Raw genomic sequence first — 26,624 nt, 5'->3', positions numbered from 1 at the left:
TACGCCAGACGCGTTTCGGGGACCTCTTACCCCTTCCTCAGTGGCAGCGCCATATCTTGGAACACTAATATTCTTTTCCACCTAGAAGCAGGTAAGACCTGTATAGGCGGTGATTATAGTACATACCAGTACTTGTTTTTCCATCATAGACATAAACTAAGGTCTGGACATTTAAACCACAAAAACTATAATCAAGCAGTAACTGGTGAATAGTATTCAGGATTGCTTTACATCCCCTTTAAGAACATCTTGGCCTGCAAGCCGCAAGCCACAATAACAGCTGAATGCACTTTATGCGAACTTTTAAATCAAATATAAAGATTTAGTTCAGTCTCATCAGAAAACCACCCTCATTTATTTTATGAACTACTTGCATATACGATTTATGACGTATTTTTCCTACAATATTTAATATGTGTGAGCATGCATATGTTTGTTTGATGTTTTTATAAATTTTTTATAGTTTTATAGAGTCATTACGATTGTTTTTCATTTATTAAATTTGAGTGTGATCACAATAATTATTGTGTATTCATTTGAAGCCACACATACAGAGTGCCAGTCCACAATTTGCAAGTAATTTCAATATTTTTCTCTGTACAGGTGATACAGCCATTTGGACTAGAGCACCTGTTCCCTGTCAAATAAGAGTGAGCTATTCCTACTACTTTTTTCTCAAACAAGTGCTTAGATATCTCCAAAGTTTGGGATACCTGAACAAGTCTGAATGTATATGGTATTTGCTTGAGTCTGGGTATATTTTGAATTAAATTAGAGTCCAAGATTATTGCCGCCATAGTTATAAAAGTCTCCATATTTTAACTTTAAAACTGGCCATACATTTTCATTATCATTAACCACCTCAGCCCCCAGTGCTTAAACACCCTGAAAGACCAGGCCACTTTTTACACTTCTGACCTACACTACTTTCACCGTTTATTGCTCGGTCATGCAACTTACCACCCAAATGAATTTTACCTCCTTTTCTTCTCACTAATAGAGCTTTCATTTGGTGGTATTTAATTGCTGCTGACATTTTTACTTTTTTTGTTATTAATCGAAATTTAACGATTTTTTTGCAAAAAAATGACATTTTTCACTTTCAGTTGTAAAATTTTGCAAAAAAAACGAGATCCATATATAAATTTTGCTCTAAATTTATTGTTCTACAGGTCTTTGATAAAAAAAAAATGTTTGGGTAAAAAAAAATGGTTTGGGTAAAAGTTATAGCGTTTACAAACTATGGTACAAAAATGTGAATTTCCGCTTTTTGAAGCAGCTCTGACTTTCTGAGCACCTGTCATGTTTCCTGAGGTCCTACAATGCCCAGACAGTACAAACACCCCACAAATGACCCCATTTCGGAAAGTACACACCCTAAGGTATTCGCTGATGGGCATAGTGAGTTCATAGAACTTTTTATTTTTTGTCACAAGTTAGCGGAAAATGATGATTTTTTTTTTTTTCTTACAAAGTCTCATATTCCACTAACTTGTGACAAAAAATAAAAAGTTCTATGAACTCACTATGCCCATCACAAAATACCTTGGGGTCTCTTCTTTCCAAAATGGGGTCACTTGTGGGGTAGTTATACTGCCCTGGCATTCAAGGGGCCCAAATGTGTGGTAAGGAGTTTGAAATCAAATTCTGTAAAAAATGACGAGTGAAATCCGAAAGGTGCTCTTTGGAATATGGGCCCCTTTGCCCACCTAGGCTGCAAAAAAGTGTCACACATCTGGTATCTCCGTATTCAGTAGCAGTTGGGGAATGTGTTTTGGGGTGTCTTTTTACATATACCCATGCTGGGTGAGATAAATATCTTGGTCAAATGCCAACTTTGTATAAAAAAAATGGGAAAAGTTGTCTTTTGCCAAGATATTTCTCTCACCCAGCATGGGTATATGTAAAATGACACCCCAAAACACATTCCCCAACTTCTCCTGAGTACGGCAATACCAGATGTGTGACACTTTTTTGCAGCCTAGGTGGGCAAAGGGGCCCATATTCCAAAGAGCACCTTTCGGATTTCACTGGTCATTTTTTACAGAATTTGATTTCAAACTCCTTACCACACATTTGGGCCCCTAGAATGCCAGGGCAGTATAACTACCCCACAAGTGACCCCATTTTGGAAAGAAGAGACCCCAAGGTATTCGCTGATGGGCATAGTGAGTTCATGGAAGTTTTTATTTTTTGTCACAAGTTAGTGGAATATGAGACTTTGTATGAAAAAAAATAAAATAAATAAAAATCATCATTTTCCTCTAACTTGTGACAAAAAATAAAAAATTCTAGGAACTCGCCATGCCCCTCACGGAATACCTTGGGGTGTCTTCTTTCCAAAATGGGGTCACTTGTGGGGTAGTTATACTGCCCTGGCATTTTCCAGGGGCCCTAATGTGTGGTAAGTAGGTAAATGACCTGTGAAATCCTAAAGGTGCTCTTTGGAATATGGGCCCCTTTGCCCACCTAGGCTGCATAAAAGTGTCACACATGTGGTATCGCCGTATTCAGGAGAAGTTGGGGAATGTGTTTTGGGGTGTCATTTTACATATACCCATGCTGGGTGAGAGAAATATCTTGGCAAAAGACAACTTTTCCCATTTTTTTATACAAAGTTGGCATTTGACCAAGATATTTCTCTCACCCAGCATGGCTATAGGTAAAATGACACCCCAAAACACATTCCCCAACTTCTCCTGAATACGGCGATACCAGATGTGTGACTCTTTTTTGCAGCCTAGATGCGCAAAGGTGCCCAAATTCCATTTAGGAGGGCATTTTTAGACATTTGGATACCAGACTTTTTCTCACGATTTGGGGCCCCTAGAATGCCAGGGCAGTATAAATACCCCATATGTGACCCCATTTTGGAAAGAAGACACCCCAAGGTATTCAATGAGGGGCATGGCGAGTTCATATAATTTTTTTTTTTTTGGCACAAGTTACCGGAAATTGATATTTTTTTATTTTTTTCTCACAAATTCTCCCGTTCCGCTTACTTGGGACAAAAATGTCAATCTTTCATGGACTCAATATGCCCCTCACAGAATACCTGGGGGTGTCTTCTTTCCGAAATGGGGTCACATGTGGGGAATTTATACTGCCCTGGCATTATAGGGGCCCTAAAGCGTGAGAAGAAGTCTGGAATCTAAATGTCTAAAAAAATTTACGCATTTGGATTCCGTGAGGGGTATGGTGAGTTCATGTGAGATTTTATTTTTTGACACAAGTTAGTGGAATATGAGACTTTGTAAGAAAAAAAAAAAAAAATTCCGCTAACTTGGGCCAAAAAAATGTCTGAATGAAGCCTTACAGAGGGGTGATCAATGACAGGGGGGGTGATCAATGACAGGGGGGTGATCAATGACAGGGGGTGATCAATGACAGGGGGGTGATCAGAGAGTCTATATGGGGTGATCACCCCCCTGTCATTGATCACCCCCCTGTAAGGCTCCATTCAGATGTCCGTATGTGTTTTGCGGATCCGATCCATGTATCCGTGGATCCGTAAAAATCATACGGACATCTGAATGCAGCATGACAGGGGGGGGTGATCAATGACAGGGGGGTGATCAGGGAGTCTGAATGGGGTGATCACCCCCCCTGGAAGGCTCCAGGGAGACGCCTGTATGTGTTTTGCGGATCCGATCCATCTATCAGTGGATCCGTAAAAATCATGCGGACATCTGAATGGAGCTTTACAGGGGGTTGATCAATGACAGGGGTGTAATCAATGACAGGGGGGTGATCAGGGAGTCTATATGGGGTGATAACCACAGTCATTGATCACGCCCCTGTAAGGCTTCATTCAGACGTCCGTATGCGTTTTGCGGATCCGATCCATCTATCAGTGGATCCGTAAAAATCATTCGGACATCTGAATGGAGCTTTACAGGGGGTTGATCAATGACAGGGGTGTAATCAATGACAGGGGGGTGATCAGGGAGTCTATATGGGGTGATCAGGGGTGATCAGGGGCTAATAAGGGGTTAATAAGTGACGGGGGGGGTGTAGTGTAGTGTAGTGGTGCTTGGTGGTACTTTACTGAGCTACCTGTGTCCTCTGGTGGTCGATCCAAACAAAGGGGACCACCAGAGGACCAGGTAGCAGGTATATTAGACGCTGTTATCAAAACAGCGTCTAATATACCTGTTAGGGGTTAAAAAAAACACATCTCCAGCCTGCCAGCGAACGATCGCCGCTGGCAGGCTGGAGATCAACTCTCTTACCTTCCGTTCCTGTGAGCGTGCGCGCGTTCACAGGAAGTCTCGGCTCGCGCGAGATGACGCGTATATGCGTGACTCTGCGCAGGGCTGCCACCTCCGGAACGCGAATCTGCGTTAGGCGGTCCGGAGGTGGTTAATTAAAAATCTAAGATTTTTGGTGAAAGCTGATCAATTTCCTCTTCAAAAATGGATGTGCTAGTTCCTAGTTTATCCACCTGTGGTGCATGTATTCCAGGAGGTATACAACGTGCCTCAAAAGTGTACCCTCACTGCCCTTATGCTGTGTCATTATACTGTAAGTAGGTGCAGAATGGTCTTTCATTATAGCTTTGGGTGCACTTCAAGGAAATGTTGTCTGTGCCCTGAGACTCCCACCAATACCTACTGTATAACGAATTGGCCGGGTCACTTGTCAGAGCACAATCGACCTTCATATTTTGACTTTGTTTTTGAAAATCTCCAATTCTGGTAGTTTAATGCACATGTAGCTCCATTACTATGGAAGGGAAATGCTAACCATAGACTTGGGGAAAGTAAGATTTACGAGTCAAAAGAAGAAAGCAAGACACCCACAGGAGTACAACTGGCACTTTTGTTTTGGCAATTCTTGGAGGCCATTGGACACAGATCACCCATTATATTTTCTAAGGATGAGCAAACTGATTCATAATGAACCAGTTTTGCTGAAAATTTTATTAAAATGCATCTGCCAAACAAATACAAAGCTTTTCAGGTTCACTTCAGATGAATCTAGTAAAATGGTGAACCTACCTGAAGTTAACCGAATCTCAAAAGGTTCATTCATCTCTACTTCTGACATGTCTCATTGACATATCAGAAGGCATTTTTAAGTGAACTTTTCATTTAATGAACAGATTCAGAGGGAATAGAAAATAAAATCTTTTAGATTGAAAAAAAAAACTGCCAAAGCACAATATTTTTGAGCCTGGCATCTTTACAGGAACCAGCTACATTTATACTCTGCTCAGAAGTCCTGGGTAGATGGGCGGGGAGTGCTCAATCTAAAATAGGCAGCTTTTGTATAGTTGGTATAATACCACTTTAATTCAGAATAATCCATATTCCCCAGTTTTATTGTTTGTATGTAGAGATCGCCTTGCGGTTCACCCGGCGATTGGTTCACGGCGAACTTTGCTTGTTCGCGATTCGCCGAACATGTGTACATATGGTGATATTCGCGCCCGCCATTTTCTTTTACATTGTGAAGGACTTTGACCCATGACACATCAATCAGGTGGTACAGGACAGCCAATTGAGACATTTCAGCACATGGACATACCCCCTACCTTATAAATAGACCTGATCTGGCAGCCATTTTACATTCTGTCTTTTGTCAGTGTAGGGAGAGGTTGCTGTGTGGAGCAGGGACAGGCTGTTAGAGACACAAATCGCTAGCTAATAGGTCCACAAAAGTCCTTTTAAGGACTGGTATAGGTGTGCTATCGATATGTGTGCAGTACATAGGGGTGTAATACACTTATAATATACTTTCTAACATAGAAAGCATATTATAGTGGATTTGTATTGTGCAGCATTGTGACTGGTGAGCGGTTCTGCAGCGATACTACAACTATAAAGAGTGACAAACGCAATTAGTAAAAATAATTATAACTGGTGTGATATACCAGTCGCCCCCAAAAACAACAGATTGAAGCAGGGTGTTATATACCAATATACTTTCTTTATAGTGTATTTGGGTACTGAAGCATTTGTTTGCTGTTTTGCTGCATTCCCTCTGCTACACACAGTGACAAACGGTACTGGAATTTCTTTTTATAACTGGTGTGATATACCAGCCCCCCCCCCCCCCCCCAAAACGACAGATTGAAGCGGGATGTTATATACGAATATACTTTCATAATGGTGTATTCGGGTATTGCAGCATTTGTTTGCTGTTTTGCTGCGCTCCCTCTGCTACACACAGTGACAAATGGTGATGGAAATAATTATTATAACTGGTGTGATATACCAGTTGTCCCCTAAAATGACAGATTGAAGCGGGATGTTATATACCAATATACTTTCATAATAGTATATTCGGGTACTGCAGCATTTGTTTGCTGTCTTGCTGCGTTCCCTCAGCTACACACAGTGACAAACGATACTGGAAAAAATTATTATAACGGGTGTGATATACCAGTGGCCCCCCAAAATGACTGATTGAAGCGAGGTGTAATATACCTTCTTCCACAAACACTGCGCTTCTCTAGAGACTTTTGTCACAGGGTCATTTGAAAAATGACAGGCAGAGGAGAAGGCAGGCCCTTTCGCAGGGGTGGTAGGGGTCGGGCAGGAGCACCAGGCCAGAGCCTTAGTGGGAAGTTGCAGAAGGTGCGTGCGATTACGTCAAAGGACACACCAGACTTGGTTGAGTGGCTCACTCAGCCTTCAGCTTCTGCACCCTTCTCATCCTCTCTATCGGCACCCTCTTCATTATCTGCTGTGTGCACCCCCAAAGACAGCACCACCAACACCGCCGGAGGGCTTGAGTGACAGGATTTATTTTCCGATCCATTACAAGACATTTTCGATGCGCAGCCATTCTTGGCATCGGATCAGGAAGAGGCGGTAGCAACGGCCACCACTCAGCAGTCTGATCACAGTACCCAGATCAGCCCAAGGAGATTGGTCCCCGCTGTTGCTGCCTACTCCGAGATCTCTAATGTTAGTGGTGGGGAAGGTGACGTAGATGATGACGTGTCTATGGACGTCACGTGGGTGCCCACTAGAGAGGAAGAGGAGGGGAGTTCAGAGGGAGAGATGAACCAGCAGATAGGGAGGAGAGGAAGGCAGAACTTACATTGCACAGGAGGCAAAAAGCAGACTGCTAATGTATCAGGAGCGAGCCATCTACCATGCACGGTCACATCTGGCGATCCCAGGACGCGGCACATGGCTCCGCGGTGTGGGCTTTTTTTTAACGTGTCCGCTGCTAACAACAGTGTTGCCATTTGCAGCCTTTTCTGTCAATACATAAGTCGCGGTAAGCCCAACACTCACCTAGGGACGACCGCCTTAAGAAGGCACCTGGCCTCCCATCACCGAGCCCAGTGGGAGCAACGCCGTCAGAACCCACAAAGCCACACTCCAGGCACTCACCGTCCAGCCTCTTCTCCTTCTCCTCTCTCCTCCCAATTGTCCTTCACTCCACCTTCCATCGAGCCGTCCTCAAGTTTATCTGGCAAAAAGCAGGCTTCCGTGGCCCAAATGTTCAAGCGTAAAAAGATGATGACGCCGGATAACCCTCTTGTCCAACGGTTGACCGCTGGCTTGTCGGAACTGCTAGCCCGCCAACTACTTCCATATAAATTGGTGGACTCGGAGGCCTTTAGAAAATTTGTGGCATTTGGAACACCGCAATGGAAGGTCCCAGGAAGGAAATCTTTCTCCCAGAAGGGCATCCCAGAGCTATATGGCCACGTTCAGCGGCAAGTAAATGTATCTCTGGCACACAGTGTCTGACCACAGACACGTGGTCTAGCAAACACGGGCAGGGAAGGTACATAACTTTTACTGCCCACTGGGTGAACCTTCTGACAGCCGTCAAGCATGCAACCCATGGCACCCGTGTAGATTTGGTGTTACCACCACGGATTGCATGCAGGCCTGCCTCTTCTTCTCCTCCTCCTACTCCATCCTCCCTCTCCTCCTCGGCTGCATGGCACACGTCCTGAACTTAGTCGTGCAGCGATTTGTTGCCAAATACCCCGGGGTCCAGGACGTCTTGCGGCAGGCCAGGAAAATCTCTGGCCATTTCAGAAGATCTTACACGGCCATGGCTCGCCTTGCTGACATTAGCGGCGACACAACCTGCCCATCAGACGTCTGATTTGTGACTGCCCGATGCGATTGAACTCCACCTTGTATATGCTTGATAGGCTGCTTCAGCAGAAAGGTGCAGTTAATGACTACCTGTACGAACTCTGCGGCAGGACAGGTTCTGAGGAGCTTGTTTTTTTTTTCACCATGCCAGTGGCTGCTCATGCGCGATGCATGCAGACTTCTGCGGCCATTTGATGAGATCACCAAACTGGTCAGTCGCAACCAGGGCGCCATCAGTGACATCGTACCTTACGCCTTCTTTCTGGAGTGTGCATTGTGTCGTGTCATTGATCAAGCCGTCGAGGAGCAGGAGCATGAAGATGAGGAAGTCGCAATGCTGGATGAATTCCCAGGGGGGGCTATTCCATCTGAGACAAGTCAACAACAGGAGTCTGAAGAGGAGTCAGAGGAGGATGGTGCCGGGGCAGATGAGGAGGAGCAAGAAGAGCATGCTTTAAACCTTTCTGGGATCCCTGGTGTTGTCCGTGGATGGGGGGAGGAGAACAAGGAAGACATTATCCTGGATGATGAGCAGGAGCCAGGCCACTACACCACTTTTAGTTTAGCAAATGGGGGCCTTCATGCTCCAGTGTTTTAAGAGGGACCCCCGTATAAAAAGCATAAAGGCCAAGGACCAGTACTGAGAGGCAATGTACTTAGATCCCCGGTACAAACAAAAAATTACGGAAATGTTATCACCATCACAGAGGGCTGTCAGAATGCAGCACTTCCAGTCCTTGCTTCGAGAAATGCTGCATTCTGCTTTTGCAGGCGCTGGCAGAGAAATTTCCACTCACAGAGAAACAGTTGCGGGTACCAATCCAACAGCGCCTGCAAGAAGAGGGCGGTTTGAAGATGTGTTGGTCACTTCTGATATGAGATTATTCTTTCAGCCGACCCATCGACAGCTGTCCTCCGGATCCAGCCTCAGGGAACGCCTAGACTGACAGGTGTCCGACTACATCAGGTTAACGGCCGATGTAGATTTTTGGCCGAATAAAATGACATATTGGTATTATTTTGGGTGGCATATGCCTTTTTTGATAGCTTGGTGTTGCACTTTTTGTGATGTTAGGTGACAAAATTATATCTTTTTTTATTTATTTTTTTTTTTTACAGTGTTTACCTGAGGGGTTAGGTCATAGGATATTTTTATAGAGACGGTTGATATGTACACGGTGCTACAAAATATGTCTGTTTGTCTATTTTTTAACTTTATTTTTTATTTAAAGTCTTTATACACATTGACGATTTAAATCTCAATACGTTAGTTAGTGATATTTATGATGATTATATAGTTTATTAGTTTGTGATATTTCAGTACAGTATAATTTTATTTTGTTTGTTAGTTAGTGATAGTTTAATAGAGTTTAATATTATTTATTTGTTAAGTTAAAGGGAGTCTGTCACCTTGGTTCTTTTCTTTAGACTTGCACAAGCAGGAAAAACAAAGTTTAATTCATATGTAAATGAGCACTCGCAAGTGCCCAGGGGCGGCGTTCAGTGTGTAGGTGCCCAGGCTACTCTGCCTTCTTTTCACTTTACTCCTCCCCAGTCTCTGCCTTTGCCCTATTGATGAGGCAAGAGACTTGGAGGGCGGGCAAAGGCAGAGACTGGGGAGGAGTAAAGTGAAAAGAAGGTAGAGCAGCCTGGGCACCTACACACTGAACGCCGCCCCTGGGCACTTGCGAGTGCTCATTTACATATAAATTTAACTTCGTTTTTCCTGCTGGTGCAAGTCTAAAGAAAAGAACAAAGGTACCGTTACAATCCTGTAGAGGTGTGCTACAGAGCCATGTAAGCACTGTATATGGCCATATGGAGGTGACAGACTCCCTTTAACTTAACAAATAAATAATATTAAACTCTATTGTACTATCACTAACTAACAAACTAAATAAAATTATACTGTACTGAAATATCACAAACTAATAAACTATATAATCATCATAAATATCACTAACTAACGTATTGAGATTTAAATTGTCAATGTGGGGATGTTTTTCAACAGCTGGGACTGGGAAACTGGTCTGAGTTGAGGGAAAGATGGACAGGGATATTTTTGAGCAAAACCTGTACCACTCTGTGCATGATTTGAGGCTAGGACAGAGGTTCACCTTCCAGCAGGACAATGCCCCCAAACACACTGCTAAAGCAACACTTGAGTGGTTTAATGGGAAACATGTAAATGTGTTGGAATGGCCTAGTCAAAGCCCAGATCTCAATCAAATAAAAAATCTGTGGTCAGACTTATAAATTGCTGTTCACAAGCGCAAAACATCCAACTTGAAGGAGCTGGATCAGTTTTGCAAGGAGGAATGGGCAAAAATCCCAGTGGTAAGATGTGGCAAGCTCATAGAGACTTATCCAAAGCGACTTGGAGCTGTGATTGCCACAAAAGGTGGCTCTACAAAGTATTGACTTTATTTTGTCCTATTTGTTGTATGCTTTACAATTAACCAATTTAAAAAAAGGTCTAAGTTGTGGGCATGTTCTACATATTAAATTATGCAAATCCTCAAACAATCCATGTTAATTCCAGGATATGAGACAACAACAAAAAAGAACGAAGTCAAGGGAGGTGAATACTTTTGTTTAGCACTGTATACATTATAGAGTGTTGGCAAAACATACAAAAGTTATTTATGCATCTACCTGGGCATTTTTTGTCCCAGATTCTTTTTAGAAACAGGGGTGTCTGCGCTTCATGTCTGACTATTTTTTAATGATGGCCAGACATCGGTGTTTGAGACCCGTTTTGCGCCAGATCTCAAATGCCAGCTCCCGCACAATCCACTGCTTCTCGGCGTGGAATCGGGTGCGGTCGTATCCCCGCCCCAACATCCGCTGCAAGATAAAAATACAAGCATATAATCCCAATTTTTAACAATAATAGTATTGAAAATCATTTACTCAAGTAAAACTGCAAAAAGTATTTAAGTCTTTGAAGTGGAAATATTAGATTTAGACAGGCGTGTTTTTTCACAACTATGGACCGTACAAACATGGCCTGCCGTCCTGCAGAGTGGACGAGTGCACGGAGTCATTGGTTGCTATGACGCTGTGCGCTTCCGGCCACCACCGCTGTACTGTGATACACTTGTATGATCTATACAAGTGTATTACTGTACAGCAGTGGTGGCAAGAAGCGCACGGTGTCATAGCGAGTTAGCAACCAATGACACCGTGCGCTCGTCCACTCTGCAGGACAGCAGCCCGGGTTTTTACAGTCCGTAGTTGTGAAAAAACACGCGCGTGTGCATGCGGCCTTACTGTTACGGTTAGAAGATGGGATTGTATTACGACTGTATGTGGGTGGGGTCTGAGCTATCAGATATTGTCCAGCTAAGCAGAGATGTACCTGTCTAGTAAAGTGACGGTACGGTATGGGGTGTACAGCTTGTTCGCCTCCCCGGGATGCACCCTGGGTAACTTTAAAATGAACCAGCAAATACTGGCGGTCTGACAAAGCGTGTGTGTGCGGTATATAGTGTGTGTGTGGTATATAGTGTGTGTGTGCGGTATATAGTGTGTGTGTGTGTGGAATATAGTGTGCGGCATGACAATGGATGTGCAATGTGCATGTGAAAGATATTTCTCTGCTTTCCATACAAATATGCTACTAACATAGTGGGTGTGATGTCACAGGAATACTTACTGCAACAATCACTAATACAGTCCTGATCAAAAGTTTAAGACCACTTGAAAAATGGCAAAAAATCATATTTAGCATGGCTGGATCTTAACAAGGTTCCAAGTAGAGCTTCAACATGCAACAAGAAGAAATGGGAGTGAGACAAAACATTTTTTGAGCATTCAATTAATGAAAACAACGAATAAACTGAAACAGGCTGTTTTTCAGCTGATCAAAAGTTTAGGACCACACCTCCAAAAAAACAACTAAACCCCCCAAAACAGAAATCCAACTTCCAAACATGAACTCAGTAATGAGTAGCTCCGCCGTTATTGTTTATCACTTCCAAAATTCGTTTCGGCATGCTTGATGCAAGCGTTTCCATGAGGTGAGTGGGAACATTTCTCCAAGTGGTGAAGACTGCCACACGGAGGCCATCTACTGTCTGGAACTGTTGTCCATTTTTGTAAACTTCCCTTGCCATCCATCCCCAAAGGTTCTCAATTGGATTTAGATCAGGGGAACACGCAGGATGGGCCAAAAGAGTGATGTTATTCTCCTGGAAGAAGTCCCTTGTCCTGCGGGCATTGCGTACTGTAGCGTTGTCCTGTTGAAAAACCCAGTCGTTACCACACAGACGAGGGCCCTCAGTCATGAGGAATGCTCTCTGCAGCATCTGGACATAGCCAGCGGCCGTTTGACGCCCCTACACTTCCTGAAGCTCCATTGTTCCACTGAAGGAAAAAGCACCCCAGACCATTATGGCGCCCCTCCACTGTGGCGCGTAGAAATCATCTCAGGTGGGATCTACTTGTCATGCCAGTAATGTTGGAAACCATCAGGACCATCAAGGTTAAATTTTTTCTCATCAGAGAATAAAACTTTCTTCCACCTCTGAATGTCCCATGTTTGGTGCTCTCTTGCAAAGTCTAAACGAGCAGTTCTGTGGCGTTCAAGGAGACGAGGTCTTTGAAGAAGTTTTTTGTTTTTGAAGCCCTTCAGTCTCAGATACCGTCTGATGGTTATGGGGCTGCAGTCAGCACCAGTAAGGGCCTTAATTTGGGTCGAGGATCGTCCAGTGTCTTGACGGACAGCCAATTGGATCCTCCGGCTCAGTGCTGATGAAATTTTTTTGGGTCTTCCACTTGACTTTTTTGTTCCATAACCCTCAGGATCATTTAGGAAATTCCAAATGACTGTCTTACTGCGTCCCACCTCAGCAGCGATGGCACGCTGTGAGAGACCCTGCTTATGCAGTTCAACAACCCAACCACAAAAAGGGAGAGTTTTTTTGCCTTTGCCATCACAACGTGTGACTACCTGACAGAAAATGACAATGAATCCACATCTTTGGACAGATTTGGCCTTTTAAAGGCATGTGGTCCTAAAATTTGGATCAGCTGAAAAACAGCCTGTTTCAGTTTAATTGTTATTTTCAATTAATTGAATGCTCAAAAAATGTTTTGTCTCACTCTCATTTCTTCTTGTTGCATGTTGAAGCTTTACTTGGAACCTTGTTAAGATCCAACAATGTAAAATATGATTTTTTTGCCATTTTTCAAGTGGTCTTAAACTTTTGATCAGGACTATATCTAGTGAGACCTTATAAAATGTGAAGTTGAGTGAACTTAAGAAAAATTAGAATCACAGAAGGTCACACTGTCAATTTTTTTATAACACTCTTTATGCATATAAAGCGATTGTTCAGACATGCAGGTGAAATGTAATCAAATACACTACTTTAATGTAAGATTACTTACAGTCACCAGGAGTTCTTCCTCTTCGTCGCTGAACTTGGTTTCAACCATCGCATCCATTTAATTTTTAGTCGGTGCAAACCAGTTGCTGTAGGCCACGCCTTCCTAGCGCATGCGCTCTTGCGATTAATACTTTGCATAAATTTCGCATATAAAAAAATTATGCTTGTAGATCGCAGATTCGCTTAATACTTCTGGTATGTCAGTGTTCATGTTGTGGGACTATGTGTGCACATATAGTAAATATTTTGTGGCTGCAAATATGACCTGGAGGTTTTTCAGGTTCGCCTGCCATTAAAATGAATAGGACCCACCGCAAACCGTCCCAGTAGATGTTCATCCATCACTATTTGTATGTGTAATGTTGTGCTGCCATACATTTTTTTGTTTGCTTTCTGCATGCTAGCTTTATGGATGTGCACCTGCGACTATGAATGTGCTAGTGTAAATTTTCTTGTAGTATATATTGAGGGTAGCTGCCTCTTTTAGATTGAGCACTCCCTGCCTATCTGCTCAGGGCTTCTGAGCAGAGTATAAATGTAGCTGGTTACTACATCGCCCTGAACATTGTAGGCTTAGGTCAAGCCCAGGAGAGGCAGTTCTGTTAGTGTTAGGTACCCATGTGCAGAAGCCACCTTGGCACCTGGTAGATGGGCCGACACATGTTTGATCAAAAATGTGCGCAAAGAGCTTCTATTTTTTTTATGTATAGTAGGTATAATACCACTTTAATTTAGAATAATTCCTATTCCCCAGTTTTATTGTTTGTATGTGTAATGTTGTGCTGCCATACCTTTTTTTTGTTTGCTTTCTGCATGCTAGGTTTATGGATGAGCACCTGCGACTATGAATGTGCTGGTCTCAATTTTCTTGTAGTAATTACATAATTTCTCAGCGGTATGCCACACTTTCAGGCTGTGCTTTCCAGGATTTGGACCCATATACAGTTGCAATCCTTGTCTTGTACCCAAACGTTTAAATGTAAATAATTTTCAGTGGATTGCTTGAATAAACGTGCATACTTCATTGCATCTGAGTGCCAAGTTTTATTCATTTATGATTTACGGAGTACCATACGACTTGTGCGCCAGTTAAACATCTGAGTGCTACATAGCGTCACTATTTATTTTACCTCTGTCAGGTATTGTTTCAGGGTAGAGTCTTCATAATCTGAATCCATATAACCTATATTTAAAGATATCATGGCAATTGAGGCACTGTGTTACCTTTCTGAACTGCTACACCTTTATCCTTGTCACAAATTCAGAAATTAATAAAGACATACCAAATGTCATACAGGGGGCAGGATAAGATTAGAAGTGATGTAGCTAGGATATAGTTTCTTGGAGTTGAGGTGGTCATGACACTCTTGAATCATGGTCATAGTTATAAATGGATAATGCCTTTGCAATGGAAGTCTTTTATCTCTAAAGCTCCAGAGACATTGGCTTTACAATATCTTTTTTCCAGCACGGGCTGGAGACAAAGAGCAATGGCATCAGAAACCCCAGGGCCCTCTTGCCTTCAGCTCTCCACTTTTGATAGATGAACATCTCATAGTCTGACATGGACATGGTGAGCAAGAGAGAAGCCTTAAAATGAAAAATTCCTGAGGGAGTTTGACACATGCGGAGCTATTTATCACACTTACTTTGATTGCTCAGCAAAGCAGAGGATTTTTCTTACTCTGGAAAGGGACAGAGGTCTGAAGAATGAATAAGTACACATTCATAAGGAACAGCCTGCATTTACCTTTCCATATACAATAAACACGTATTTTGCAAACTCTAAAGAAAACTGGTGAGTAGTGGAGAAAGATAACACTGTACGTGAAATCACCCGCCACTGATCAACATTCTCAATGTTTGATATATTCTTTACTGATGTATAAAGGACTCCGAAAAGGCAATGTAGCTGCCAGGCAAGAACAGATACAGTATTTACAGATGAAAATAGATTTTAAAATTCCTTGATGTTCAAATATTTTAGTTTAGTTTGGTCTAACATCTTTGCATAGATTACATGTTTTTACTGATATTATTACTATGTTACTGGTAACTACAAGCTGCATAAATACAGTCAGGTCCATAAATATTGGGACATCGACACAATTCCAACGTTTTTGGCTCTATACACCACCACAATGGATTTGAAATGAAACGAACAAGATGCGCTTTAACTGCAGACTGTCAGCTTTAATTTGAGGGTATTTACATCCAAATCAGGTGAATGGTGTAGGAATTACAACAGTTTGCATATGTGCCTCCCACTTGTGAAGGCTTTTTTAGATGTCGTTTGGCAAACTCTAATCTGGCCTTCCTGTTTTTGAGGCTCACCAATGATTTACATCTTGTGGTGAACCCTCTGTATTCACTCTGGTGAAGTCTTCTCTTGTTTGTTGACTTTTTGACACAAATACACCTACCTCCTGGAAAGTGTTCTTGATCTGGCCAACTGTTGTGAAGGGTGTTTTCTTCACCAGGGTCTTTTGGTGTTGTTGAGCTCACCGGTGCATTCCTTCTTTTTAAGAATGTTCCAAACAGTTGTTTTGGCCACACCTAATGTTTTTGCTATCTCTCTGATGGGTTTGTTGTGTTTTTTCAGCCTAATAATGGCTTGCTTCACTGATAGTGAGAGCTCTTTGGATCTCATCTTGAGAGTTGACAGCAACAGATTCCAAATGCAAATAGGACACTTGAAATGAACTCTGGACCTTTTATCTGCTCATTGTAATTGGGATAATGAGGGAATAACACACACCTGGCCATGGAACAGCTGAGAAGCCAATTGTCCCGTTACTTTTGCTTCTTAACAAGTGGGAGGCACATATGCAGACTGTTGTAATTCCTACACCGTTCACCTGATTTGGATGTAAATACCCTCAAATTAAAGCTGACAGTCTGCAGTTAAAGCGCATCTTGTTCGTTTCATTTTAAATCCATTGCGGTGGTGTATAGAGCCAGAAATCTTAGAATTGTGTCGATGTCCCAATATTTATGGACCTGACTGTATATAGCAAGAAAATATACATTTTAGAAATGCGTGAATCGATTCTATAGAATCAAAATTTTACTCAAAATTTCCCAAAAGTTTATATTCTATAGGATCAGAATTCAAGATAATTTTTGCAGGGGAGAAAGACAGATGTTTCATGCAGCTTGCAGCATTTTGATTCAGATAGAAATGATTTGGGTCTGAAAGAATTATGCACACGATTTGGACGATTCCGATTTTCAGAATTTGGCTGATTAATATATTTGTTTATCAAGGTGAAATGACAATTTATATAACTTGGTACAAACACTAAGACATAAGAAGTTTATTGGCAGATCCCGATTTTTTCAATCTGCAGACAATCTCATTTGTACTTGAGTCCTCCAGTTTCAGAACTGCATTCCGATGAGCAGCTACGGCTGACACCTTTGATCACTTGCCAGGCAGTTTGATACTTCTATTGCTCTTGATTTTGACCACATCTTCCCTGGTCATGGCATGTATTCTTTTCTTGGCTGGTGGAACCATTTTGCTAGGCAACCAGAGCCTCTTGTGAAATCAGGCTTGGTGGCCAATTTAAAGGGTAATAGACTGCATTGGACTTCTGAATCTGTTCCTAATCCTGACTTTTCTCCTGACAATCTTTTGGATTGTCTGAAAGGTACCTGTCATGTACTTCTGACTGTAACCCCTGGCTTTCTCCTCACTACTTTCCTGGTTTATTCAGTAATGTGTCTCATTCTGGCCAAGCGATCCCTTAGACCAGGGGTACTCAACTGGCGGACCGCGGTCCAAATACGGACCGCGGCCGCCAGTTGTCCGGACCCCGGCCATCCTTCAGAGCGCTGCTCCTCTCCTGCATACTGTGCCGTGCAGGAGGAGGAGCTTACCGGCGCACTTCCACCTGTCCCACAGCGCAGTGAGACAGGGCTTCCTCCACATGTAAGCGCTCCTCCTCCTGCACACTCTGGCAGCTCTGCTCAATACAGCGGCAGGGCACAGGAGCTGATAGTTCTCAGCAGCGCAGGAGGAGTCTCTCCCTCCCCCCTGTGCTGCTGCTGTCCCCGCCGCTGCCAATAAGAAGAGGCAGGAGGAGGAGGGGAGGGGCTGTGGCCACTGCGCCACCAATGAAGAAAACTGACCTGTATTACAAATACAGGAGGCGGGTGCCGGAATCAAATAGCCGGCACCCGACCTCTGTGACAGGGAGCTGCGATCAGCTGCAGTTGAGTTAACCCTTCAGGTGCGGTACCTGAGGGGTTAATTGTAGCTGATCGCAGCCCCCTGTCACAAAGGTCGGGTGCCGGCTATTTGATTCCGGCACCCGCCTCCTGTATTTGTATAAGAAACGTTGGTGGCACAGTGCGCCCCCCCCCCCCCTAGTATAAGAAACATTGGTGGCGCAGTGCGCCCCCCCCTTCCCCATTATAATAAACATTGGTGGCTCAGTGGGAAGTGCCAATGAGGGTTAAAAATAATAAAAGAAAATTAACTCACCTCCTCCAGTTCATCGCGTAACTGCCGGTCTCCAGTTCTTACTTCTTTCTTCAGGACCTGTGGTGACGTTACTGAGCTCATCACATGGCCCATTACCATGGTGATGGATCATGTGATGAGCTCAGTGATGTCACCACAGGTCCTGAAGAAAGAAGTAAGAACTGGAGACCGGCAGTTACGCGATCAACTGGAGGAGGTGAGTAAATTATTTTTTAACCCTCATTGGCACTGCCCACTGCACCACCAATGTTTATTATATTGGGGGGGGCGCACTGCGCCACCAATGTTTATTATTTTGAGGGGGGGAGCACTGCGCCACCAATGTTTATTATATTGGGGGGCACACTGCGCCACCAATGTTTATTATATTGGGGGGCACACTGTGCCACCAATGTTTATTATATTGAGGGGGGGCGCACTGCGCCACCAATGTTTATTATACTGGGGTGATGGGGGGGCACACCGCGCCACCAATGTTTATTATACTGGGGTGATGGGGGGGCACACTGCGCCACCAATGTTTATTATTTTGAGGGGGGGCGCACTGCGCCACCAATGTTTATTGTGATGGGGGGGCACACTGCGCCACCAATGTTTATTATTTTGAGGGGGGGCGCACTGCGCCACCAATGTTTATTATATTGGGGGGCACACTGCGCCACCAATGTTTATTATATTGAGGGGGGGCGCACTGCGCCACCAATGTTTATTATACTGGGGTGATGGGGGGGTGCACTGCGCCACCAATGTTTATTATACTGGGGTGATGGGGGGGCGCACTGCGCCACCAATGTTTATTATATTGAGGGGGGGCGCACTGCGCCACCAATGTTTATTGTGATGGGGGGGTGCACTGCGCCACCAATGTTTATTATTTTGAGGGGGGGCGCACTGCGCCACCAATGTTTATTATATTGAGGGGGCCGCCAGACGAAAAAGTCGGACATGTAGTACTTTTAGTCTGGCGGCCTCTCACCGTGCTGCGCCGTAACTCTGCCCCCATCCCCATTATAGTCGATAGGCACAGAGCAGCGGCACGGCGAAGTAGTGGCAAGATGGATCTGACAGGGTGAGCAGCCTGTCGGATCCATCCTGCTGCAAGTGTGAAAGTACCCCTACTAATGAGCGCTTCCATCATGGAACGCCCATTAGTACAGCCTTTACCTCCACCGCTACTTGTGCTAGTAAAAAAATATATATATTACGGTACCTCCACCTCCATTTGCTCACGCTGTGGAGAACACTCCCTGCTGACTAGAAGCTCAGGACAGGACCTACAAGACGTCATCACGTTAGCGCACCGGTCCTGAGCTTGCAGTCAGCAGCGAATGTTCACCGCAGCCAGGTGAATGCTAATTATTTTTTTTTTTTTGCAAAAGCAGAGAAGGGGGGCAATACTCTTACTGGGGGCACTAATGGGGACATTATTCTTACTGGGGCACTAATGTGGCCATTACTAATTCTGGGACTTACCCGGGGCGCTCCACTATAACGTCAGAGCGCCCCACGCGCATGTATCACATGATCGCATGGCATCTTTACTGTTGGCGTTCAGCTCGGACCTTCACCTGACTGCAGACCCTGGTATGTGGACCTTTAATAAAACTAGTTGAGTACCCCTGCCTTAGACTCTTTGGTTTAGAGAATCCACATTTTTATATGTGATTGTCAAGGATGTATTAGAAACCCCGATGCCACAGACGATTCTCGGGAGGGAAGCGTTCCCTCCTGGCAATCGTCAGATAGCTAGCGGAGGACATCACTACTATTGCATGCAGCGAAGTCCTCCATGGCATATGGAGGAGCGATCCCTATGCTATTGCTCGTCCCCATTAAGGGTAGTCTACTACACCCTTTAGGCTACTTTCACACTAGCGTTCGGGGCTCCGCTTGTGAGTTCCGTTTGAAGGGGCTCACAAGCGGCCCCGAACGGATCCGTCCAGCCCTAATGCATTCTGAATGGATGCGGATCCGCTCAGAATGCATCAGTCTGGCTCCGTTTGTCCTCCGCTCCGCTCAGCAGGCGGACCCCTGAACGCAGCTTGCAGCGTTCAGGTGTCCGCCTGGCCGTGCGGAGGCAAACGGATCCGTCCAGACTTACAATGTTAGGCTACTTTCACACTAGCGTTTGGGTGTCCGCTCGTGCGCTCCGTTTGAAGGGGCTCACGAGCGGCCCCGAACGCATCCGTCTGGCCCCAATGCATTCTCAGTGGAGGCGGATCCACTGAGAATGCATCCGCCTGCCAGCGCTCAGCCTCCGCTCCGCTCAGTGAGCGGACACCTGAACGCTGCTTGCAGCGTTCGGGTGTCCGCCTGGCCGTGCGGAGGCGAGCGGATCCGTCCAGACTTACAATGTACGTCAATGGGGACGGATCCGCTTGAAGATGACACCATATGGCTCAATCTTCAAGCGGATCCGTCCCCCATTGACTTACAATGTAAAGTCTGAACGGATCCGCTCAGGCTACTTTCATACTTAGAAAATTTTCTAAGTTTTAATGCAGACGGATCCGTTCTGAACGGATGCGAACGTCTGCATTATCGGAGCGGATCCGTCTGATGAAACATCAGACGGATCCGCTCCGAACGCTAGTGTGAAAGTAGCCTAAAGTCAATGGGGACGGATCCGTTTGAAGTTGACACAGTATGGCTCAATTTTCAAACGGATCCGTCTCCCATTGACTTTCAATGTAAAGTCAAAACGGATCCGTTTGCATTATCATGAACCAAAAAAAAAATTATTATTATTTATTTATTTTTGTTCATGGTAATGCAAACGGATCCGTTCTGAACGGATCTAAGCGTTTGCATTATAGGTGCGGATCCGTCTGGGCACATACCAGACGGATCCGACCTAAACGCAGGTGTGAAAGTAGCCTAATGATCTCATGTGTATGGGGGGCATTTAGATTGTTGGGGAAAGAATATTTCAACATAACCAATCCTTGGTTTATATGGGAGATAAGCCACAACCATAGGTGTCGGACAGTGACCCATTCCCCTCTACCCATTGAAATAATCACACTAGACTCCTCTACATAATTTTGGCGGATACACTGTCAATGCAAGGGTTATTAAGACCGGCGTCTAAAATGCCATTCTTAATAAATGACCCCCTATATACCTGACTGACTGCATTGTTTGGTGAGGAAGGGATAATGCAATGGGGTTGGTTTTCAAGGGTTGGCCTAGGCCTCTTAGTTCCAGTGAAGATAAATCTTAATGCTTCAACATACCAAGACATTTTAGATAATTGAGTGCTAATTGGTGTGGTGAGGACTATAGGGGTCATTTATTTAGACTGGTGTTTTAGATGCCAGACTTAATAATCCCTATATCTGGCAGTGGATTTGCTGAAGTTAAGAAGAGGCGCAGGCATCTACATAACTTCGGCGCATCTAGCGCCAGTCTAAACGTAAGCCAGTCTAAATGTAAGCCAGATGAATGAGACAGTCCCCTTCTCCACCCACGCCATGCTCATTTTTTAGACCTAGCATGAGCGGGGAAGAAGTCGCAAATTGTGCACACAACTAACCGTTGCACCACAATCTGCACCAGAAATATGAGTAATATAGGTGTATTTCTGGATAATAAATGACCCCCTATGTTCTCATCACGTGCATATATACCCCTTTTGATGCAACGCATTATCTTATTGAAATACCTATATTTGTCGACCTAAAGGGGCCACATACATCAAACACAACTCCTACAACAAAAGTATGTATACCCACGAATCACTCAAGATCCATAATAGTCACAATAAAAACATATAAAGGAGAGTCCACAAAACATTGGTAAAATACATGAGTGAGGGATCACTGGGAAAAGGTTTGCAACAAGTACATCCACATTGGAAAAAGGCAAACACCATATAGTTTCAAGATTACATATAGCCCCTACAAACAAAGTAGGTTCAGGTACAACAAATTCATAACACTTATCTCACCATGAGACTAGAAAAATAAGACCATATGCAAGCCAAGAAATATATATACATCTACCATACCAGTGTCCCTCACTTCATCAGGGGTATGAGAGCCAGTGTAATGGCTACATATTTATACCCTATTCTGTTATATTTAAAACAATTCACCTGTGTGGTACTGACATATGAAAAATTTGCTATTGAATATGGCCTCAGACCATGTCCGGAAGTAAAATCACCGCCCTGCCCTTAACATGTGGCAAGAAAACTCAATCCACATTGGCTAGGCGAAAGAGGCATACCATTGTATAGAGAGAAAACACTCACAATACAATAGAATGGGATTATCCAACACCATGCACCAGTGTATAGAGAATATCGCAGCCAAAACGGTATCCTTAACTCCTAGGTATATTCCGATAAGGGAAAGGAGTTCCCAAGATAACCACCCCACTCTTAGCATGTGACAAAGAGGCCCAATCAATGTTGGCTCGGCAACAGAGGCATACCATGTATAGGGAAAAGGCACTCACAATGCCTGACACTGGTTTCTACAGTTAAGTTTGCTGTCCACTAAAATTCCTAAGTCGTTTTCCATGTCAGTGTTACACATTGTTTTACCATTTAGTATGTACAGGTGACTTGCATTATTCCTTCCCATGTGCATAACCTTACATTTATCAGTATTAAACATCATCTGCCACTTCTCTGCCCAAGCCTCCAATCTATCCAGATCCCTCTGTAGCAGTATACGGTCCTCTGTAGTATATATATGTAACACCCCAGAGTGGTGTTACCACTCCAGCACCCTGCTATTATCTCTAATGGGCTAACAAAATGTAATTTTATGTATTTTGTTCAGGTCCTTCACAATGTGCATTCCTAATATCTATGCAATTGTTCATATTTAATGTTCCTGGTTCACCAGCAGGTGGCAGCATTTCTGGCAGAGCTATCTTAGAGAGAATGGAACTTACCATTCCATTCTCCCCCCTATGGGCAGAAGTGGGCCAGTCCTGCTTGCTACCAAAAGGAGGTGGGGCATTTCTGGTTGAGACTCCACTTTGGACCTGCCAGGATTCTAACCTACTTTTTGGCTGAACATAAGTCCGACTACAAGAGTGAAGATCAGCATAAAGAGGAAACAAAGACACCAAGTTAGCTTGTCAGTACAGCAGAGTGAGAGAAAGATATAGCGGAGTTGAGTTTGCCAGCCAGTTTAATGCTAAAGCTGACAAAGCCTGAAACTGTTTGGAGAAACCTTTATTCAAGTAAAGCTGCCAATGAACGTCATCTCAAGGTCTGGACTCAAGTTATTTCTTCAAATCCCTCAATTATTCCCCCTATCTATTGCTTTGGAGACAAAGGTAGGAGCACCGTGACACAAATACAGTTGTTTTCAAAATTATTCAACCCCCACTGAAATTGAGTGTTTTGGCCAGTTTGACATTGATTTTGATCATTTCAGTCATCTTGTTTACAATTAAATCAAAGAGGCACTTGTAAGTCAGACAAATATAACATAACATTTATAATGAAATAACCACAAATGTCTTTTCTGTGCTCACATCATTATCAGTTTTATTCAACCCTCAAGTGACATTCAATCTTAGTACTTAGTACAACATCCTTTTCCAGTTATAACAGCTTTTAAACGTGAAGCATAGCTTGACATAAGTGTCTTGCAGCGATCTACGGGTATCTTCGCCCATTTTTCATGGGCAAAAGCCTCCAGTTCAGTCACATTCTTAGGCTTGCGCACTGCAACTGCTCTCTTTAAGTCCCACCAGAGGTTCTCAATCGGATTTAAGTCTGGTGACTGCGATGGCCACTTCAAAATGTTCCAGCCTTTAATCTGCAACCATGCTCTAGTGGACTTGGAGGTATGCTTGGGATCATTGTCCTGTTGAAAGGTCCAACATCTCCCAAGCCTCAGGTTTGTGACGGACTGCATCACATTTTCATCCAATATCTCCTGGTACTGAAGAGAATTCATGGTACCTTGCACACGCTGAAGCTTCCCTGTACCTGTAGAAGCAAAACAGCCCCAAAGCGTGATTGACCCCCCACCATGTTTCACAGTAGGCAAGGTGTTCTTTTCTTCATAGGCCTTGTTCTTCCTCCTCCAAACATAGCGTTGATCCATGGGCCCAAACAGTTCTAATTTTGTTTCATCAGTACACAGAACACTATCCCAAAACTTTTGTGGTTTGTCCACATGACTTTTGGCATACTGCACTAGACTCTTCTTATTCTTTGGAGAAAGCAAGGGGGTGCGCCTGGGAGTTCTGGCATGGAGGCCTTCATTACGCAGTGTGCGCCTTATTGTCTGAGCTGAAACTTCAGTACCCACATCTGACAAATCTTTTTTCAGTTCCTCAGCAGTCACACGGGGACTTTTCGGGGACTTTTCTCCACTTTGCGCTTCAGGTAGCGCACAGCAGTCGAAGTCAGCATCTTCTTTCTGCCACGACCAGGTAGCGTTTCAACAGTGCCCTTTGCCTTGAATTTGCGAATGATACTTCCTATGGTGTCTCTTGGTATGTTTAACATCTTTGCAATCTTCTTATAGCCATTGTGTCACAGCCACTATCTCTGGCTGTGACCTTCCGTCATTGCTTGTTCAGCACTCCTCGCTGAAGTTCCGTTCCTGTGTCATTTGTGGTTCTGTATGGGTTAACTCCCCTGTATTCCTATTAGGAGTTAATCCTCTGTCTGCTCCATGGGTGTGGTCTCTCTGCTGCACCCATGGAACCTGTATATAAGGCTGAGCTTTCCTCAGTTCTGTGTCAGCTCTCCTGGTGTGTGTTGTCTTGTCCTGCTTTGTTCCTGGTTTGTACTCTCTCCCATGCTGCTGACCCATGGGATCTGTGTCTGTTTGTCTGTCTGTGCTCTGTGAGTTTCCCTACTTGTTCATTTGCGTCCTTTTTCCTGTCTTTCTGTTCTGCCAGTTATGTTTTAGTTACTTTGTGTTTATTCTGATGTCTGTGTTCTGCAAGCCTTTGCAGCAGAGTGGCATGACAAGGCCATGCAGATTTCTACTGGTGGAGCAAGTCCTTCTCTGCTCATTGCCACTCCTGCTCCCTTGCATGAACTCCTGCTTGTGTTATTATTTGCCCTGTTTTGTATTTACCTGTCTGTTATGTTTGCCTATGTGCCGTCGGTACCTTCTGGTACCTGTTGTCCATTCGCTCCTGCTGTCACTGTCTAGGTCACGCTCCAGAGTGGACCCTGGCAACTTTCTGCGGCTAAGTCTAACCCTACCATCTAGGGCTCTAGTGAAAACCAGGAGTTGCTTAGTTACGCACCTCTGGAGTATTACTAGACAGTGGCGCAGTGGGGGTTTTCTCCCACTGTGCTGACGGTACATAGAGCTCAAGTTTTGTCTGTGCTGCCTTCCCTGTTTTGTTTGTGCAATAAACTCTTATGTGTCTGTACCTGATTTCCGTCCGTTTATTGCATGACGACGCGGTGGTCTCTCCGGGGACCTCCAACTCGTGACACATTGCCCTTCCTGTGAAGAGAAATCCCCTCTTCTCTTCTCTTACTGGACCATTCTCTTGACTTCACCATGTTTGTAAACACACCAGTAAATGTCTAGAAGGAGCTGAGTATCACAGTCTTTTTAAATCTGCCTAATTGGTGCTTATTATGCTTGATTGCTGCTCCTTGACATCCACAGGTGTTTTCAATACCTGATCGAAAACACTTGAATGAACCTCTGTTCTTAAGAGTGGTAGTCTTTAAGGGGTTGAATAATTGTGTCAATGAAGAAATCACAAAAAAAACATTTAATACTGTATTACAAAAACAATTGATGTCATTTTAGTTGCATTTGGTTCTTTAAAAAGTCCTTGTAAGATTTCATTCTGAACACAATTACAAATGTACACTAAATTCCCTAAAACCCTTTACAGCATTGGGGGTTGAATAATTTGGAACACAACTGTACCTGCTTCCACAAAATACTGATTAAGGGGACTGATATCCCTGCTTCCACCAAATATTGATTGAGGCTTGCAAGATACCTGCTTCAACAAATGCTGCTCTTCTCTAGGGACTTAGGCACAGGGTCATTTTGAAAATGACAGGCAGAGGAAAAGGCAGGCCGTTCCGCAGGGGTGGTAGGGGTCGGGCAGCTGCAACAGGCCGGAGCCTAAGTGGGAAGTTGGAGAAGACGCGTTCGATTACTTCAAAGGACGTACCAGAGTTTGTTGAGTGGCTCATTCAGCCTTCCGTTTCTTCACCCTCCTCATCCTCTGTATCTGCACCCTCCCCACTCTCTCTTCTGTGTGCACCCCCCATAGACACCACCACCACCACCATAGCCCCTCCACTCGAGTCAGAGGAATTATTTTACCATCCATTCCCAGACCTTACCAATGTGCAGCCATTCTTGACATCGAATGAGGAAGAGTAGGTAGCAACGGCCGCCACCCAGCAGTCTGACGACAGTACCCAGATCAGCCCAAGGAGGGAGGTCCCCACTGTTGCTGCCTACTCCGAGATCTCAAATGTCAGTGGTGTTGAAGGTGATGATGATGATGTGTCGATGGATGTCACGTGGGTGCCTACAAGAGAGGAAGAGGAGGGGAGTCCAGAGGGAAAGACGGAGCAGCAGAGGGAACAGAAGGAGGAGAATCAGGTAGAGCTCGCAGGGCACAAGAGGCAAAAAGAAAACTGCAAATGTATCTGGAGCGAGCCATGCACAGTCATTTCTGGTTCTCCCAGGACGCCGGCAC

This window comes from Bufo bufo, chromosome 5 (assembly GCF_905171765.1).
Source record: "Bufo bufo chromosome 5, aBufBuf1.1, whole genome shotgun sequence".
NCBI classification, from domain to species: Eukaryota; Metazoa; Chordata; class Amphibia; order Anura; family Bufonidae; genus Bufo; species Bufo bufo.
This window is presented reverse-complemented; position numbering follows the sequence as displayed.